We start from the raw sequence: 20086 nt of genomic DNA on the forward strand, positions 1-20086 counted from the left end.
GAATTAAAGTTTAAGAACTTTATTAAAATTTATCTAAATTCGTTTTCATTAATTGTTTCAAAGATGTACCAGCAATTATTATCGACTAAGGTATAAGATGAACATCAATAAAATCAAAACGAGGATAATGGAATGTAGTCGAATGAAGTCGGGTGATGCTGCGGGAATTAGATTAGGAAATTAGACACTTAAGTAGTAAAGGAGTTTTACTATCTGGGGAGCGAAATAACTGATGATGGTCGAAGTAGAGAGGATATAATTTGTTAACATCGAGTATTGATTTAAGTGTCAGGAAGTCGTTTCTGAAAGAATTTGTATGGAGTGTAGCCATGTATGGAAGTGAAACATGGACGATAAATAGCTTAGACAAGAAGAGAACAGAAGCTTTCGAAATGTGGTGCTACAGAAGAATGCTGAAGATTAGATGGGTAGATCACATAACTAATGAGGAGGTATTGAATAGAATTGGGGAGGAGTTTGTGGCACAACTTGACCAGAAGAAGGATCAGTTGGTAGGACATGCTCTGAGGCATCAAGGGATCACCAATTTAGTATTGGAGGGCAGCGTGGAGGGTAAAAATCATAGAGGGAGACCAAGAGATGAATACACTAAGCAGATTCAGAAGGATGTAGGCTGCAGCAGGTACTAGGAGATGAAGAGGCTTGCACAGGACAGAGTAGCATGGAGAGCTGCATCAAACCAGTCTCAGGACTGAAGACCACAACAACAAGTTGTAAACACACTGATTTTACACACTACTGGCCATTAAAATTGCTACACCACGAAGATGACGTGCTACAGACGCGAAATTTAACCGAAAGGAAGAAGATGCTGTGATATGCAAATGATTAGCTTTTCAGAGCATTCACACAACGTTGGCGCCGGTGGCTACACCTACAACGTGCTGACATGAGGGAAGTTTCCAACCGATTTCTCATACACAAACAGCAGTTGACCGGCGTTGTCTGGTGAAACGTCGTTGTGATGCCTCCTGTAAGGACGAGAAATGCCTACCATCAGGTTTCCGACTTTGATAAAGGTCGGATTGTAGCCTATTGCGATTGCGGTTTATCGTATCGCGACATTGCTGCTCGCGATGGTCGAGATCCATTAGCAGAATATGGAATCGTTGGGTTCAGGAGGGTAATACGGAACGCCGTGCTGGATCCCAACGGCCTCGTATCACTAGCAGTCGAGATGACAGGCATCTTATCCGCATGGCTGTAACGGATCGTGCAGCCACGTCTCGATCCCTGAGTCAACAGATGGGGACGTTTGCAAGACAACAGCCATCTGCACGAACAGTTCGACGACGTCTGCAGCAGCATGGACTATCAGCTCGGAGACCATTGGTGCGGTTACCCTTGACGCTGCATCAGAGACAGGAGCGCCTGCGATGGTGTATCAACGACGAACCTGGGTGCACGAATGGCAAAACGTCATTTTTTCGGATGAATCCAGGTTCTGTTTACAGCATCATGGTGGTTGCATCCGTGTTTGGCGTCATCGCGGTGAACGCACATTGGAAGGGCGTATTCGTCATCGCTGTACTGGCATATCACCCGCCGTGATGGTATGGGGTGCCATTGGTTACACGTCTCGGTCAGCTCTTGTTCGCATTGACGGCACTTTGAATAGTGGACGTTACACTACAGACGTGTTACGACCCGTGGCGCTACCCTTCATTCGATCCCTGCGAAACCCTACATTTCAGCAGGATAATGCACGACCGCATGTTGCAGATCCTGTACGGGCCTTTCTGGATACAGAAAGTGTTCGACTGCTGCCCTGGTCAGAACATTCGCCAGATCTCTCACCAATTGAAAACGTCTGGTCAATGGTGGCCGAGCAACTGGCTCGTCACAATACGGACGCCAGTCACTACACTTGAACTGTGGTATCGTGTTGAAGCTGCATGGGCAGCTGTACCTGTACACGCCATCCAAGCTATGACTCAATGCCCAGGCGTATCAAGGTCGTTGGTACGGCCAGAGGTGGTTGTTCTGGGTACTGATTTCTCAGGATCTATACACCCAAATTGCGTGAAAATGTAATCACATGTCAGTTCTAGTATAATTTATTTGTCCAATTAAAACCCGTTTATCATCTGCATTTCTTCTTGGTGTAGTAATTTAGTAGCCACTAGTGTATTATATCTCTCCTTGTCTTCGTCGTGTAACACTCCTATCACAAGACTTTCTGCAAACGTGACGTCATTTTGATGTCGCGCGGTATCGACGACCGCAGAAACTGCTATCGACTGAGCTCTCAGTACACTTCATGATCACACATCGGAAATTTGTGAAAACACGTTCTGGGTAGCATTTGTTAGAATTATTGTTATAATGAAACGTCACATGATTTATCGACGGTTACTGCTGTCATACTCTGTACAAGAGGGCTCTCTCAGGAGTGAGTTGTATTCCTAAATAATTTACAAATGAAGCATGAAACACGCTTTTATTACAACTTTCAGTATGCTGCTTCAAGGTAACAAAATGGTTCAAATGGCTCTGAGCACTATAGGACTTAACATCTGTGGTCATCAGTCCCCTAGAACTTAGAACTACTTAAACCTAACAAACCTAACTAACCTAAGGACATCACACACATCCATGCCCGAGGCAGGACTCGAACCTGCGACCGTAGCAGTCGCGCGGTTCCGGACTGAGCGCCTAGAACCGCTAGACCACCGCGGCCGGCTTCAAGGTAACGACGCAATGAAAATTTACACAAACACGTCACCCTGTCAGTTAATAATGCGCATATGATATAAACCTTCAAGAGACACTATCACAACGAAGACAGGAAGTTATCATCAGATATCCAAATGCTAGCGTAATGGGCTATCTCGTGGTTTGCTGATTGAGAGGATGCAGGTAATTTTTTTCGCGTTAGCGTTGTTAACACATTCTGGGACTTTCTTATGAATTTAACACACTCATTTTTTTGCAATATTCGATGTTATTTAGACTTCCATCTGATTACAGTCCGAAGGATGAAATAAATACACTCCTGGAAATTGAAATAAGAACACCGTGAATTCATTGTCCCAGGAAGGGGAAACTTTATTGACACATTCCTGGGGTCAGATACATCACATGATCACACTGACAGAACCACAGGCACATAGACACAGGCAACAGAGCATGCACAATGTCGGCACTAGTACAGTGTATATCCACCTTTCGCAGCAATGCAGGCTGCTATTCTCCCATGGAGACGATCGTAGAGATGCTGGATGTAGTCCTGTGGAACGGCTTGCCATGCCATTTCCACCTGGCGCCTCAGTCGGACCAGCGTTCGTGCTGGACGTGCAGACCGCGTGAGACGACGCTTCATCCAGTCCCAAACATGCTCAATGGGGGACAGATCCGGAGATCTTGCTGGCCAGGGTAGTTGACTTACACCTTCTAGAGCACGTTGGGTGGCACGGGATACATGCGGACGTGCATTGTCCTGTTGGAACAGCAAGTTCCCTTGCCGGTCTAGGAATGGTAGAACGATGGGCTCGATGACGGTTTGGATGTACCGTGCACTATTCAGTGTCCCCTCGACGATCACCAGTGGTGTACGGCCAGTGTAGGAGATCGCTCCCCACACCATGATGCCGGGTGTTGGCCCTGTGTGCCTCGGTCGTATGCAGTCCTGATTGTGGCGCTCACCTGCACGGCGCCAAACACGCATACGACCATTATTGGCACCAAGGCAGAAGCGACTCTCATCGCTGAAGACGACACGTCTCCATTCGTCCCTCCATTCATGCCTGTCACGACACCACTGGAGGCGGGCTGCACGATGTTGGGGCGTGAGCGGAAGACGGCCTAACGGTGTGCGGGACCGTAGCCCAGCTTCATGGAGACGGTTGCGAATGGTCCTCGCCGATACCCCAGGAGCAACAGTGTCCCTAATTTGCTGGGAAGTGGCGGTGCGGTCCCCTACGGCACTGCGTAGGATCCTACGGTCTTGGCGTGCATCCGTGCGTCGCTGCGGTCCGGTCCCAGGTCGACGGGCACGTGCACCTTCCGCCGACCACTGGCGACAACATCGATGTACTGTGGAGACCTCACGCCCCACGTGTTGAGCAATTCGGCGGTACGTCCACCCGGCCTCCCGCATGCCCACTATACGCCCTCGCTCGAAGTCCGTCAACTGCACATACGGTTCACGTCCACGCTGTCGCGGCATGCTACAAGTGTTAAAGACTGCGATGGAGCTCCGTATGCCACGGCAAACTGGCCGACACTGACGGCGGCGGTGCACAAATGCTGCGCAGCTAGCGCCATTCGACGGCCAACACCGCGGTTCCTGGTGTGTCCGCTGTGCCGTGCGTGTGATCATTGCTTGTACAGCCCTCTCGCAGTGTCCGGAGCAAGTATGGTGGGTCTGACACACCGGTGTCAATGTGTTCTTTTTTCCATTTCCAGGAGTGTATTTGGCGATTTCCGAGTGTGTGGTTAGCCAGGGACCTAATAGGGCAGCTTAAATCGCAGCGAGTGAAACGAGGAGCAACAATGTTTTTATCTGAGTGGTGTCCGTTCTGTCGGAGATGCCCGGCTCTTCTTTTGTTCCACTGCGAATGTACAAATATCGTTCCAACTCCCATGGGAATCAGGAATTACAAGTACACAGATGGAAGTATGAGGGACACTGCACTGCTGCGACAAATTGGAAATTTGGGTCCGTCAGGGACAGCGTCCGGATGGCCCAAGCGATTTAGGCAATCGTTAAAGAGGAGCAGTAAATTACGAGTTCGAGTAAAGGTCTGGCGTAAAGTTCAGCTTTCGCCACTGCGTCACAAATGCCCTGTGTGGCTAGCCGTCACGATTGCTCACCCACACTTCCCCTTTCTTCCTTCCTACATTTCGTGTTTACATGAACATTAACATTCATATACATCCTTGTCACAAATATTTCTCTTTTTGTCTCTAACATGTGGCGATTCCCGAGCGTGTAGTTAAGCAGAAACATAAGAGGACAGCTTAAACTGCTTGGAGTGAAACGAGCAGCAGCAAAACTCGTATTGTTTCTCGAGTCAGTAGCAATTCCTGCGCGTGAAGTTAAAATGACGTGACGTTTGCAGAAAGTCTTGTGAAGTAAGTGTTATCCTCCGTTGTGCATAGTTTTAGTGGGGGAGTGGTTGGAAATGGACAGTCTTCGAGGGAATGTTATGTGATATGGACGGTCTTGGCGAAATACCTATCGTAAATGGAGCCATCATGGTTCTGTAATACTGCTGAATGCTAATTTTTTGCTTATTGTTCACTATGCGCAAATATAGTGAATACAGTTGTTCAAAATTTAGAAACTTTATTTCAATGAATAATGACTGGAAGCTTGCCGAGTAACACAATCCTTTCACCAGTTAATGTTTCTTCGCATCAGAAACAGGATCCTAGGCCAGCAATATATCCCACCGAAGACAACGAAGCCAACAATGAAACAACAAGGTTTGTGATATTGCATAAAATTATATGTGAATGTGGGATTCGATGCAACTTACTTAAAGTAAAAGATCAACGTCTCATTCGAAGACAGATCATTTAACATTAATCACTAGAACACCCAATTGCAGTGTTACTCGATGGATGATCTCTGTCATATACAGGGTGAACTCTAACTCAATCTACGGAACTTCGGAGCTTGCTCAGTGGATATTTTCTGGGCATTTTCGTATAAGGGACCGGTGGCCTCAGGAGGTTCATCACGGAGTAGTAAAATAATTATGATTCATTTGCTTCGCTAATCCTATAACCTGCGATTCTGTGAAAATATCTTCACAATATTACAAAATTTTTGAATGTGCAACCCAAAACATACAGTAGGAAACGAAGAGTAATATGCAGATGCCCAGTACTGTGATTGTTGCCGTCGCTGCGCGAACAGGTCGACATACTTAAACCTAACTAACCCAAGGACATCACACACATCCATGCCCGAGGCAGGATTCGAATCTGCGACCGTAGCAGTCGCGCGGTTCCGGACTGAAGCGCCCAGCCGGTCCGCGTGGCCGAGCGGTAATAGGCGCTTCTGTCCGGAACCGCGCGACTGCTACGGTCGCAGGTTCGAATCCTGCCTGGGGCATGGATGTGTGTGATGTCCTTAGGTTAGTTAGGTTTAAGTAGTTCTAAGTTCTAGGGGACTGATGACCTCACATGTTAAGTCCCATAGTGCTCAGAGCCATTTTTTTAAGCGCCTAGAACCTCTCGGCCACCACGGCCAGCGCACCAGCCTTTCACAAGGTTCAGTAAAACCGCACACAGGGCCGGTTAAAGAGCATTTTTCCACATATTTTTTGCGTGTCTCCTACCATTTTTCCGCGTAAGCGGCCAATCACTTGGCGCCCCCTACGGCACCCTTCCTTTCCTTCCCTCCCTCATACATTAGTTACCACTCCTTGACCTCTAAACGAGGGTGGTTTTATAAGTCTGGCAAAAAGCAAAAAAATGTTTCGTGAACAACCCACCTTACTTCTCGACATAGTTTCCTTTGAGAGATACGCATTCGGTCCCGTGATCCTTCAGCTTTTTAATTTCATCGGAAAAATAGGTTCGGTCAAACAGTGCGACATACTACTTGACTGCAAATATCACTTCCTCATTTAACGAAAATTTCTTCCCAGCAAGCGAAAGTTAGGGAACAGGAAGCGGTCACTTCGGGGTACATCTGGCGAACATGGTGGATGATCAATTCATGAACTTTCGCCACTGTTACCGCTGATGCGTGGGATGGTGCATTATTCTTTGAAAAAGCACTTTTTCGCGTGCCAAACCTGGTCTTTTTTTCAGCCACCCTAAGTTTCAAACGATCCAACGATGAAGCGTAATAGGGTCTAGTTATGGTCCTGCTTTTTTTCCAAGTAATCCATGAGGATTATTCCTCGAAAATCCCAAAAACCGTGGCCATCGCCTTATCAGCTGACAAAATGGACTTTCCCTTCCTTGGTAAACTTTCACCAGCTTCTTTCCATTGTTTTCACTGCCGTTTTGACTCTGGTGTGCAGCGGGGAACCAGATTTCATCAACAATCACAAATCGGCGCAAAAAGTCTTGCCGATTGCGATTGAACATCGTCATGCCATATGTTGAAACGCTGTGCCGGATGCGCTTTTTGTCGACTGTGAGCATTCGCAAAAACCCACCTCGCACACAACTTCTTCATAACCAATTAACCTTGCAGGGTATTTTGCACTCAGTCTGATGAGATGCCTACAGTCTCAGCAACATCACGAATTTTTATTCAGCGGTCTTGCGTCAACGTGTCATGGATGTTGCTAATAGTTTCCCTTGTGGTGACCTCAACTGGGCGACTGGAGCGCGTTTCGCCTTCGGTGCACGTCCGCAAGTCGACTTCATCCAATTCTGTTTTGCTTTGTGCGGCAGATCAACCCTCCAAATGAAAATGTTTAAAAACAGCACGAAACTCTATTTTCTCCTTTTCCAATCGCGGTCGACACACTGACCAATTCAGACGGTTGCCAACAACGAAGGCGTCAACAACTGTACTCTGTACATTATTGAAATTCTTTATACGATCCTTAGGATAATCAAGCTTACTAGCCATGAAGGCGCAACAAAAATGTTCCATTCTTTCCTGGAAAATTGCTATTCTTATCCAACCCCAATGTGAAGCGGGGGACTGCGTGCGTTGTAATCCTGTCAAATGTGGCTGCAATTACACCCGCTGTTAGACGTGGGACCCGTCTAGGCTTACTGCATAATGAAACGGTCATCTACTGTTTTAGCTGGCTGTAGTGCCCACATCTCCCTCACATACCCACCTACATAGGGAGAAATGATCATCACGATAAAATAAGAAATCAGGGCTCACACAGAAAAATTTAAGTGCTCGTTTTTCCCGCGTGCCATTCGAGAGTGGAACGCTAGAGAGACAGCTTGAAGGTGGTTCATTGATCCCTCTGCCAGGCACTTTATTGTGAATAGCAGAGTAATCACGTAGATGTAGATGTAGACGGATTAGTGCCTGTAGTTCGGAACGCTGTCCATGCCCTTCAAACCATGTTGTCAGTAATACCAATTTCCAGGCCTATAAGCGTCAAACTTCGTTCTACCTACTTCACGACTACTCTTGCCCATGTCAAGTCGTCCAAACGTCTCCGGGCCATGTTGTAATGATGATCACCACCACAGTGCATTGCAACTGCTTGTTGATCGACACACACCGTCTCCTCCCGTACCTTCAACTGCCTCGTATTGCCTATTGCAATACTGCCTATTTAGAGCTATAGTCACACTGACCAAACCTCACGTAATGTCGAGCAGTGTGTGCACAATTGGAAGGCCTCTAGCAACAAGCTCTCCAACTTCCATTCATGCCTACCGAGGGGTTAGTACGTTATGTTACTTTATCGATCTCGTTCTTAAGTTTTGCAGGCCAGTGTAACTTTCACTTTTTCACCAGACACGAATACGTAAACGTATCTGATGTCACAATTTTTTTAACATAACGTAAAATTTGAACACTTACTTGGTCCTTAGTGAGAGAAGAGAGGATTACTAACTCTTTCCAACGAAGGTTGAAGCAAAAGTATCTCCAAAAGAAAGAGCAAAAAGAAGAAGTTCAATTTCGCACATGCAACAGCTTCTTGACAAACTGGCTTTAACGGTATATACGCAATAAAATTCGCTGCATTAACACTCGCGTGCAGGTAGCTCGTTTCGTACACCAAGCTGGGCTTTATCCAACTTTCAGTTCATTCCAAAGCGCTTTAAATTAGCTGCACACAATTTTTTACTGTGGTATTGAAGTAAATGCTCTTATAAATCAAACACTGGGGTCAGCATAAAAGCGCATTTGATGGTTCTAGTTACGCTCACTAATCCAAGCTGTTCGTTGCAGGAACAGCTTATAACCCACCTCCGGATCTGGCCCAGTTTTTAAAAGGCAAATTTCACGACATTTTTTCCCCCGGAGTATCTGCTGCATTTGGGCTGGTGTCTCCATTTTTACGCTTCCGTACCTCAATCGGTAAAAACTGAATCCTTATAATATCACTTTGCTGCTAGTCCGTCTTTTACTCAAGAACGGGTAGTAGAGGCATGAAGTTGAAATTTATGTCAGATACTAAGGTCCACGATCGCTTGGCGGTGTGAAGAATTTAAACTTCTAAGTCAACGCAACCAAACGATAAGACCATTTACATCGTATGTTTCGATACTCCAGAACTGACTCACCAACAACCACAGATGAACTTTCTATATAAATGTCCCGCCTGGTGGTCTAGAGGTAAAGCGAGTTTCTGCAAACAGAGGTCGCTGTATCGAATCTCGATCGAACCACGAATTTTTCAGTCTTCGTTTAATCCAGCCTTCACCTCTCACTGAATCGAGGAGTCCCCAGAAACTATACGCGGTTCAAATTGCACGTTGAACTGTAGGTTGTCTTTCCCCGGTTTGGTAGCTAGTGAGGGTTTGGGACACGCAACTCGAAGTGGCAGCCAACTGAGAGACTAGCACCAGGCACTTAGAAGAAATTGTTATTACCTATACAGATAATTTTGTACGTAACTCTCAGAGCACGAGAGCTACTCGTTTTTTCCAGTTTCTGTATCATGAACTTGCTACCATTCACAAAGTCATGGAAAACAGTGACAGAAGTTCAGGACGTCATCGGCTGGAGAACAACGAGAAGCATTTTGGAATATGCGTCTACCAGTTTGTCAAAACTGTAGCGTAATAGCGACATGCTCACTTTTTTTTTTAATTATAATATTCACTCGTCTCAGCCTGTGTGTGGAATAACAGCAAATTAGCAAGTCGTGCTCGAAACATAGAGCACTTCAGTTTAAGTTTACCAAGCGTACACTCTACGGGTCACCGATTTTGCTCGTCTTTCGACTGACTGCAGCACATACCTTGATGTAACAGATTCTGCTTTGATAAGATGTGCTTTTCAAGAATTTTCGAAAAACCTGGGATCAAAAGCTAAGAACCTGTTGAATAATATACGAGAGCGCCAGCAGTCGAGAAACGGGGTTAGAGTAACCGACTAAGGCGGCAGACCAGAATTATCCTCTCTAACCTCAACCTTTTTTTTTTGTTATTTCCCACCCAACACTTGTTCGCCTAGAACAACAACAAGTGCAGATGCATAGTAAGGAATCTTGAGAACAATTATCGATACACTCATGACGCGTAGCGCAGTGAAGTCATAGAGTACTCCTGGTACCAATAAACTACACGGTACTTTTACTGATTATGCAGCATCAATGGACAGCAACTGTGTCCCCTATTCATTCAACGGGCGGGGTTTATCTGTTGTTCTACCTGCTGTGCTGTCAACTGTTGCGTTTCGATACCAGAAGTGATACTTTTGTTAGACAACAGCTCATTAACTGCTCGGGCGCTCGTACGTAACTGTGCACTGGAAAGATTCGCTCACTGTGTTTTGTAAATGGAGTCGTTATCAGGATCTTCAACAGCAACTAAAGAATCATCATACAGGTGCCTGGTGACAGATTAGGAAAAAACACAACTGATGAGACCCGATCGCAGTACCATGAAGGCTTACGATGTGTGCAGTCTGGCACGTTGGCCGGTTGTGCTACCTTCAATGCTCGATGGTTAGTACTCGCGTAAGGTATTCGACACGTTCGTAGGAAGTTCAACTCTAAATTCGCAGAAAGCCTTGAAAAGCACGTTGAACTACAGTAGTCTGTTACATTTGCAGATATAATTATGTACAATGACCGTGCGAAATATGAGCGAAAGAGGTAACTCGTTTAATTTCCGTCTAGAATAACTACGCTGTCTCACCGTAGACTATTTAATATGCAACTCTACTACTATTACTACTACTACTACTATTTCTTTACTTTCTCACGCGTTAAGTCCGGTTAAAAATGGAAAGTGACGCGGGCCTTGATCAAGCGTCACTTCCTTTTAACTGTATGGTATGTGTTATATTGCATTTAGGAACTTTCGGGTAATTGAACATGTAACAATAATTACAGATTTCTGTAGTTGTATATATAAGTTTGGATGTAGCTGTATTGCATTGATGTACTGGTGGATATTGTATGGTATGACTCCTGTAGTTGATAGTATAATTGGTATAATGTCAACTCTATCCTGATGCCACATGTCCTTGACTTCCTCAGCCAGTTGGATGTATTTTTCAATTTTTTCTCCTGTTTTCTTTTGTATATTTGTTGTATTGGGTACGGATATTTCGATTAGTTGTGTTAATTTCTTCTTTTTATTGATGAGTATGATGTCAGGTTTGTTATGTGGTGTTGTTTTATCTGTTATAATGGTTCTGTTCCAGTATAATTTGTATTCATCATTCTCCAGTACATTTTGTGGTGCATACTTGTATGTGGGAACGTGTTGTTTTATAAGTTTATGTTGTAAGGCAAGCTGTTGATGTATTATTTTTGCTACATTGTCATGTCTTCCGGGGTATTCTGTATTTGCTAGTATTGTACACCCGCTTGTGATGTGATCTACTGTTTCTATTTGTTGTTTACAAAGTCTGCATTTATCTGTTGTGGTCTTTGGTTCTTTAATAATATGCTTACTGTAATATCTAGTGTTTATTGTTTGATCCTGTATTGCAATCATGAATCCTTCCGTCTCACTGTATATATTGCCTTTTCTTAGCCATGTGTTGGATGTGTCTTGATCAATGTGTGGCTGTGTTAGATGATACGGGTGCTTGCCATATAGTGTTTTCTTTTTCCAATTTACTTTCTTCGTATCTGTTGATGTTATGTGAGCTAAAGGGTTGTAGAAGTGGTTATGAAATTGCAGTGGTGTAGCCGATGTATTTATATGAGTGCTTGCTTTGTGTATTTTGCTAGTTTCTGCTCGTCCTAGAAAGAATTTTCTTAAATTGTCTACCTGTCCCTAATGTAGGTTTGTTATGTCGTTAAATCCCCTTCCTCCTTCCTTTCTGCTTAATGTGAATCTTTCAGTTGCTGAATGTATGTGATGTATTCTATATTTGTGGCATTGTGATCGTGTAAGTGTATTGAGTGCTTCTAGGTCTGTGTTACTCCATTTCACTACTCCAAATGGGTAGGTCAATATTGGTATAGCATTAGTATTTATAGCTTTTGTGTTGTTTCTTGCTGTCAATTCTGTTTTCAGTATTTTTGTTAGTCTTTGTCTATATTTTTCTTTTAGTTCTTCTTTAATATTTGTATTATCTATTCCTATTTTTTGTCTGTAACCTAGATATTTATAGGCGTCTGTTTTTTCCATCGCTTCTCTGCAGTCGCTGTGTGTTTTCCCTTGACTATGCTATTTTTCTTACATTTGTCTGTTCCAAAAGCCATATTTATATCATTGCTGAATACTTCTGTTATCTTTAGTAATTGGTTGAGTTGTTGATTTGTTGCTGCCAGTAGTTTTAGATCATCCATGTATAGCAGATGTGTGATTTTGTGTGGGTATGTTCCAATAATATTGTATCCATAATTTGTATTATTTAGCATGTTGGATAGTGGGTTCAGAGCAAGGCAGAACCAGCAAGGACTTAATGAGTCTCCTTGGTATATTCCACGCTTAATCTGTATTGGCTGTGATGTGATATTATGTGAATTTGTTTGGATATTAAGTGTGGTTTTCCAATTTTTCATTACTATGTTTAGGAACTGTGTCAATTTAGGATCTACTTTGTACAGGGTGTTTCAAAAATGACCGGTATATTTGAAACGGCAATAAAAACTAAACGAGCAGCGATAGAAATACACCGTTTGTTGCTATATGCTTGGGACAACAGTACATTTTCAGGCAGACAAACTTTCGAAATTACAGTAGTTACAATTTTCAACAACAGATGGCGCTGCGGTCTGGGAAACTCTATAGTATGATATTTTCCACATATCCACCATGCGTAGCAATAATATGGCGTAGTCTCTGAATGAAATTACCCGAAACCTTTGACAACGTGTCTGGCGGAATGGCTTCACATGCAGGTGAGATGTACTGCTTCAGCTGTTCAATTGTTTCTGGATTCTGGCGGTACACCTGGTCTTTCAAGTGTCCCCACAGAAAGAAGTCACAGGGGTTCATGTCTGGCGAATAGGGAGGCCAATCCACGCCGCCTCCTGTATGTTTCGGATAGCCCAAAGCAATCACACGATCATCGAAATATTCATTCAGGAAATTAAAGACGTCGGCCGTGCGATGTGGCCGGGCACCATCTTGCATAAACCACGAGGTGTTCGCAGTGTCGTCTAAGGCAGTTTGTACCGCCACAAATTCACGAAGAATGTCCAGATAGCGTGATGCAGTAATCGTTTCGGATCTGAAAAATGGGCCAATGATTCCTTTGGAAGAAATGGCGGCCCAGACCAGTACTTTTTGAGGATGCAGGGACGATGAGACTGCAACATGGGGCTTTTCGGTTCCCCATATGCGCCAGTTTTGTTTATTGACGAAGCCGTCCAGGTAAAAATACGCTTCGTCAGTAAACCAAATGCTGCCCACATGCATATCGCCGTCATCAATCCTGTGCACTATATCGTTAGCGAATGTCTCTCGTGCAGCAATGGTAGCGGCACTGAGGGGTTGCCGCGTTTGAATTTTGTATGGATAGAGGTGTAAACTCTGGCGCATGAGACGATACGTGGACGTTGGCGTCATTTGGACCACAGCTGCAACACGGCGAACGGAAACCCGAGGCCGCTGTCGGATCACCTGCTGCACTAGCTGCGCGTTGCCCTCTGTGGTTGCCGTACGCGGTCGCCCTACCTTTCCAGCACGTTCATCCGTCACGTTCCCAGTCCGTTGAAATTTTTCAAACAGATCCTTTATTGTATCGCTTTTCGGTCCTTTGGTTACATTAAACCTCCGTTGAAAACTTCGTCTTGTTGCAACAACACTGTGTTCTAGGCGGTGGAATTCCAACACCAGAAAAATCCTCTGTTCTAAGGAATAAACCATGTTGTCTACAGCACACTTGCACGTTGTGAATAGCACACGCTTACAGCAGAAAGATGACGTACAGAATGGCGCGCCCACAGACTGCGTTGTCTTCTATATCTTTCACATCACTTGCAGCGCCATCTGTTGTTGAAAATTGCAACTACTGTAATTTCGAAAGTTTGTCTGCCTGAAAATTTACTGTTGTCCCAAGCGTATTGCAACAAACGGTGTATTTCTATCGCTGCTCGTTTAGTTTTTATTGCCGTTTCAAATACACCGGTCATTTTTGAAACACCCTGTATATTTCCAATATTTGTAGTAACCATGAGTGGGGTACACTATCAAAAGCTTTTTGGTAATCAATGTATGCATAGTGTAGAGACCTTTGTTTAGTTTTAGCTTGATATGTCACCTCTGCATCTATTATCAGTTGCTCTTTACATCCTCGTGCTCCTTTGCAACAGCCTTTTTGTTCTTCATTTATAATTTTGTTCTGTGTTGTATGTGTCATTAATTTCTGTGTAATGACTGAAGTTAATATTTTGTATACTGTTGGTAGGCATGTTATGGGGCGATATTTAGCTGGGTTTGCTGTGTCTGCTTGATCTTTAGGTTTCAGATAAGTTATTCCATGTGTAAGTGTACCAGGGAATGTGTATGGGTCTGCAGTGTAACTTAAATAATTTAGTTAGATGTGAATGTGTTGAAGTGAATTTCTTTAGCCAGAAATTTGCTATTTTATCTTTTCCAGGGGCTTTCCAGTTGTGAGTAGAATTAATTGCTTGGGTGACTTCATGTTGCAAAATTATCACTTCAGGCATTTGTGGTATCATCTTGTACGTATCTGTTTCTGCTTGTATCCACCGTGCATGCCTGTTATGTTGTACCGGGTTTGACCATATGTTGCTCCAGAAGTGTTCCATGTCTGTTATGTTTGGTGGATTGTCTATTTTAATGTGTGTTATCTATTGTCTGGTAAAATTTCTTTTGGTTTGTGTTGAATGTTTTGTTTTGTTTCCTTCTATTTTCACTTTTTTGTATCTTCTAAGTCGTTTGGCCAATGCTTGTAATTTCTGCTTCTTTTCATCTAATTGCTCTATCACTTCTTGTTGCGAGATTTTACCTAACCTTTTTCGTTTTTTTTCTGACATTTCATTTCTTATAAATTGTGTTAGCTGTCCGATGTCTTTTCTCAGTTTTTCTATTCTGATCTGTAGCCTGTGTTGCCATGCTGGTTTTGTGGGTTTCTTCTGTGTGCTGGTTGGTTCTGATCTCTGCCTAGTGTGTATATTTAGTGTAGTGAGTGCTCCTATATAAACCAGTAGTTGTAACTCTTCCATAGTTGTGTTTTCATTTATTTTGTTGTGTATGATTGTGTTGATAGTTTTTATTGTTGTTTCGACTTGTGGGTTAATTGGCGGTCTATGCAAGAATGGTCTAATGTCTGTATTTGTGTCTTTGTATTCTATATATGTCAGCTGAAATTTTTCTTCTATATCTACCATGTGTGTCACTTCGTGCTCTATTTGTGCTTGTTCTGGTGGCTGTCTTAAGATTTCGTTTTCCTCTGATTGTTTAATTGATGCGTGTTGTCCTTTGTTTGTTTGCTCTGGGATGTTTGAGTCCATTACTGTATTTTCTTCTTCTTCTTCTTCTTCTTCTTCTTCTTCTTCTTCTTCTGATTGCACATTATTTTGTTCCAGTATTTGTTGTACTTGTTGTTTGATGTTTTCTAATTCTGACTGGGGTATCCAGTTATTTTTGATTATTACACGGATCTGATCAGCTAGTCGTTGTTCTGTTAAAAATTTTAATTCTGGGTATCTGGTAATAAATGTTGTGTATACTTGTGATCTGTATCCAGTTGTGTTGGTTCCTAGGTTTGTTGCTTGGTAATAACAGAACATGAGGTGTCGATTAACTTCATCTGACCTTCTCATCCTCTGTCTTTGTTTTCCTTCTAGGGTGGTTGCAGGAAGCATATCCTGCAAAACACCTCTATTTGGATTTGAATCATTTTCCAGTTGGCTAGCAGTGTCGATACCATTGTGGGCGGGCATAGGGTTCAAGCGTCGTCCCCGACCATGACGGCGCTTGTCCGAAGCTTCTTTTATTATTATTACTATTATTTACATATCTATCGTTGCAACAAACTACAACGTATAGTAACTGACTAAGTGCATGAGCAGTTCCATTCATATTGACAATTCTCGTGAAAAGACACTAGTAGTAGTAGTAGTAGTAGTAGTAGTAGTTGTTGTTGTTGTTGCTGTTGAGTCCAGAGACTGGTTTGATACAGCCCTCAATGCTACCCTATCCTGTGCAAGATTCTTAATCTCCCAGTACCTACTGCAACCTACATCCTTCTGAATCTGCTTAGTGTATTCGTCTCTTGGTCTCCCTCTACGGTTTTTACCCTCCACGCTGCTCCCTCCAATACTAAACTTGTGATCCCTTGATGTCTCAGAATATGCCCTACCAACCGATCCCCCTTCTTCTAGTCAACTTGTGCCACAAACGCTTCTTCTCCCCAATTCTCATTAGTTATGTGATCTACCCATCTAATCTTCAGCTTTCTTCTGTAGCACCACGTTTCGAAAGCTTCTATTCTCTTCTTGTCCAAACTATTTATCGTCCATGTTTCACTTCCATACATGGCTACACTCCATACAAATACTTTCAGAAACGACTTCCTGACACTTAAATCTATACTCGATGTTAACAAATTTCTCTTCTTCAGAAACGCTTTCCTTGCCATTGCCAGTCTACATTTTATATCCTCTCTACTTCGACCTTCATCAGTTATTTTGCTCCCTAAATAGCAAAACTCATCTACTACTTTAAGTGTCATTTCCTAATCTAATTCCCACAGCATCACCCGACTTAATTCGACTACATTCCATTATCCTCATTTTGCTTTTGTTGATGTTCATCTTATATCCCCCTTTCAAGACATTGTCCATTCCGTTCAACTGCTCTTTCAAGTCCTTTGCTGTCTCTGACAGAATTACAATGTCATAGGCGAACCTAAAAGTTTTTATTTCTTCTCCATGGATTTTATTACCTACTCCGAATTTTTCTTTTGCTTCCTTTACTGCTTGTTCAATATACAGATTGAATAACATTGGGGAGAGGCTACAACCCTGTCTCACTCCCTGCTTCTCTTTCATGTCCCTCGACTCTTATAACTGCCATCTGGTTTCTGTTCTAATTGTAAATAGCATTTCGCTCCCTGTATTTTACCCCTGCCACCTTCAGAATTTGAAAGAGTATTCCAGTCAACATTGTCAAAAACTTTCTCTAAGTCTACAAATGCTAGAAACGTAGGTTTGCCTTTCCTTAATCTATTTTCTGAAGTAAGTCGTAGGGGCAGTATTGCCTCACTTGTTCCAATATTTCTACGGAATCCAAACTGATCTTCCCCGAGGTCGGCTTCTATCAGTTTTTCCATTCGTCTGTAAAGAATTCGCGTTATTATTTTGCAGTAGGATGCTGTAAATATAAGCAAAACTATATTGAATGTTGGGCTCCATAACGTTTCCTTTCTGTGCAGCGACCATGGAATATAAAATTATAAAGGATGTAGCAACCAGTCGCGGAAACATAATTTATTTATCTTGTTGCAAATCTATTTCGACTGATATCAGTCATCATCGGTGCATTTTTCTAACCGATACATGCCTTAAGTAGAAGTACTGGCCTTGGCAGATTTCTATTATGATAGAAATCTGTGTGTGTGTGTGTGTGTGTGTGTGTGTGTGTGTGAACACGCGCGCGGCTGTGAGTGAGGAGAATATATAGCGTTTGCCCTAGTTGCCCGTTTCGTGGAACACCTGGTTGTTTGGAGCACGTTTAACAATCATTAGCACGTAAATGTCAGTTATGGACAGCATTTTCTGCAACATCTCTGAAACAATGATCATCACAAGGCAGTCTGAACAATGCCTCCGAATTTCACTAGCATCAAAACAGTCACTGATCCCTAGTGGGGAAACGGTACACTTGTTACATTTCTGGCCAGATTAGAAATGGTCTTCTATATCCTCTAAACACACCAAAATTCTGTATGCGTGGTTTTTTTTCACCCCATATATGTCGAAGTTAGCAACTGCAAATAGTTCCTCATTCAAATCAATAAAAATAGACGTTAAGAGGAAAAAACCTGTTACAACAAACAATACGCTCTCTTTTTCCCACAACTATTCTGAGACCTCTTTGTTGTCGGTAGGGGAACTACGACCCCAGTTATCTGTCGTAACATAATCTGGCTGGCTATCTAAATGTCCATACTGTCCGAATGGCATTTAGCATTCTGGTAATATGCCATTTCTTCCATCGCTCTTCCTTAGTGTGACTTTATTTCAAATTCTACGCCATCTGAGCGGTGTGATATTCTTTTTCAGTAGATTGTAATCCGTTTGTTCTCCAAGTTCGGCGACACAGGTTCTTGTTCCAGCTGACTCCAACGTATTATTCCACTATCATCCACTTAGTTCGTGGGCGCGCTCTCTCACACACACACACACACACACACACACACACACACACACACACATACACACACGTCCGAGGGAGGACTCTAACCTCCGGCGGGAGGGGCCTCACAATCCGTGATATGGCGCCTCAAACCGTGCGGATATGTACATTAGTATGATCAGCAAAAATGATTAGTATCTGAACCACGTCGGCCTGCGGGTCAACATCGACATTGCGGCGCAACACCACCTACCGGTAAAATGTGCCTGCGGATCTCATTGTTGCTATAAACCGAAGGTAATGGATCAGCGTGACTTGAGTTGATGTGCAAGACGCATCGGAGGCGTATGCGCAAACCGCACCATCGAATCAAAGAGTTTGAAAGAGGACTCATTATTGGCAAGAGAGAATGTGATGCATTCGTCCGGGAAAATGCTGTTCAAAGTGCGACTAAGCGTTTCGTGAGTGCAATGGGTGTGTGCGGAATGGTTCGCGAAAGGTCATGGAACAGGACGAGATGGGTCAGGTCGCACCACCCAGACCACCAGAGGAAATATCAGCATCTCATTCGAATGGCATTGCAGAACAAATCTGCGTCCTCCTCGGCTCTCGTGCACGGTGGAACAGTGTGACACATCAGACACTGTCAGGGGTGACTGTCCGTCGCCGTTTATTACGGTATCGGTTACTTGCACGTCGTCCATTTTTGACGAATGTGCAGAAACACCGTAGATGGCAATGATGTGTGGAACGTCATCACTGGGGACATGAAAGACATCAGATAGTGTTTTCGGACGAATCTTGGTCCTGTTTGTTTGAAAATGATGGCCGCATTTTGGTTCGCTGCAAACAGGAGCAGCATCATCACAGTGACTGCGTTTATGTCATTAACATATATTGCAGGACATCAAGCTCAAAATTGGCCATAAATTAAGAAAAAATTTGTCTCCCTACGAAATACCAATACTTTTCTCAATTGATGGCCAATTTTGAGCTTGGTCTTCTGCAATATGTGTTAATGAACAACTTAGTTTGAAAAGTCGTAAAAGGTCGAAACCTGGGTCGTAATTAAATACACAACAATAGAGAGGATAGTGCGACTATCTCGCGCACGCCTCCCGCGAGACACACATTCTCACCTTGTATATCAACACACTACATTCGTATTCGTAGTGTCCCACCGCAACACACTCATTACTCGTGGAAGACATTCTTACCGAGTCCCATAAGAGTTCGGGGAATATGTGTGCATCCGCACAGAAGGAGGTCACGGACGGTATTGCCAGAACAGACATCATTGATGACCCGCAGCCATCTAGAACGAAATTAGAATTAATTTTAATACTTTCAGCTGCTGACGGGCGTTGATAAATATCAACGGGGACAGGAGGCGTGTGCGAGATAGTTACTGCAGTCGCACTATCCTCTGTGCCCTCGGTGGCTCAGATGGATAGAGCGTCTGCCATGTAAGCAGGAGATCCTGGATTCGAGTCCCGGTCGGTGCACACACTTTCATCTGTCCCCGTTTATATATATCAACGCCCGTCAGCAGCTTAAGGTATTGATTTAATTCTAATTTCGTTCTAGACGGCTGCAGGTCATCAATGGCGTCAGTTCTTTCGGACATGCCACAAAAACAGACACCATATCCATATAAGTATATGTCAATGACATCCTGCGACCCGTAGCTACACCCTTTCTGCACAACACCGCAGAC

At 43.5% G+C, this 20086-nt stretch overlaps 1 protein-coding gene across 10 annotated transcripts in view; it reads right to left on the minus strand.

Annotated features, from left to right (window-relative positions):
- LOC124776660 (nuclear receptor coactivator 7) overlaps positions 1–20086 on the minus strand; it is a 703675-nt gene that overhangs the window by 260305 nt on the left and 423284 nt on the right. The window lies entirely within an intron of this gene.

Source organism: Schistocerca piceifrons, chromosome 2 (genome assembly GCF_021461385.2).
Source record: "Schistocerca piceifrons isolate TAMUIC-IGC-003096 chromosome 2, iqSchPice1.1, whole genome shotgun sequence".
Taxonomy (NCBI): Eukaryota; Metazoa; Arthropoda; class Insecta; order Orthoptera; family Acrididae; genus Schistocerca; species Schistocerca piceifrons.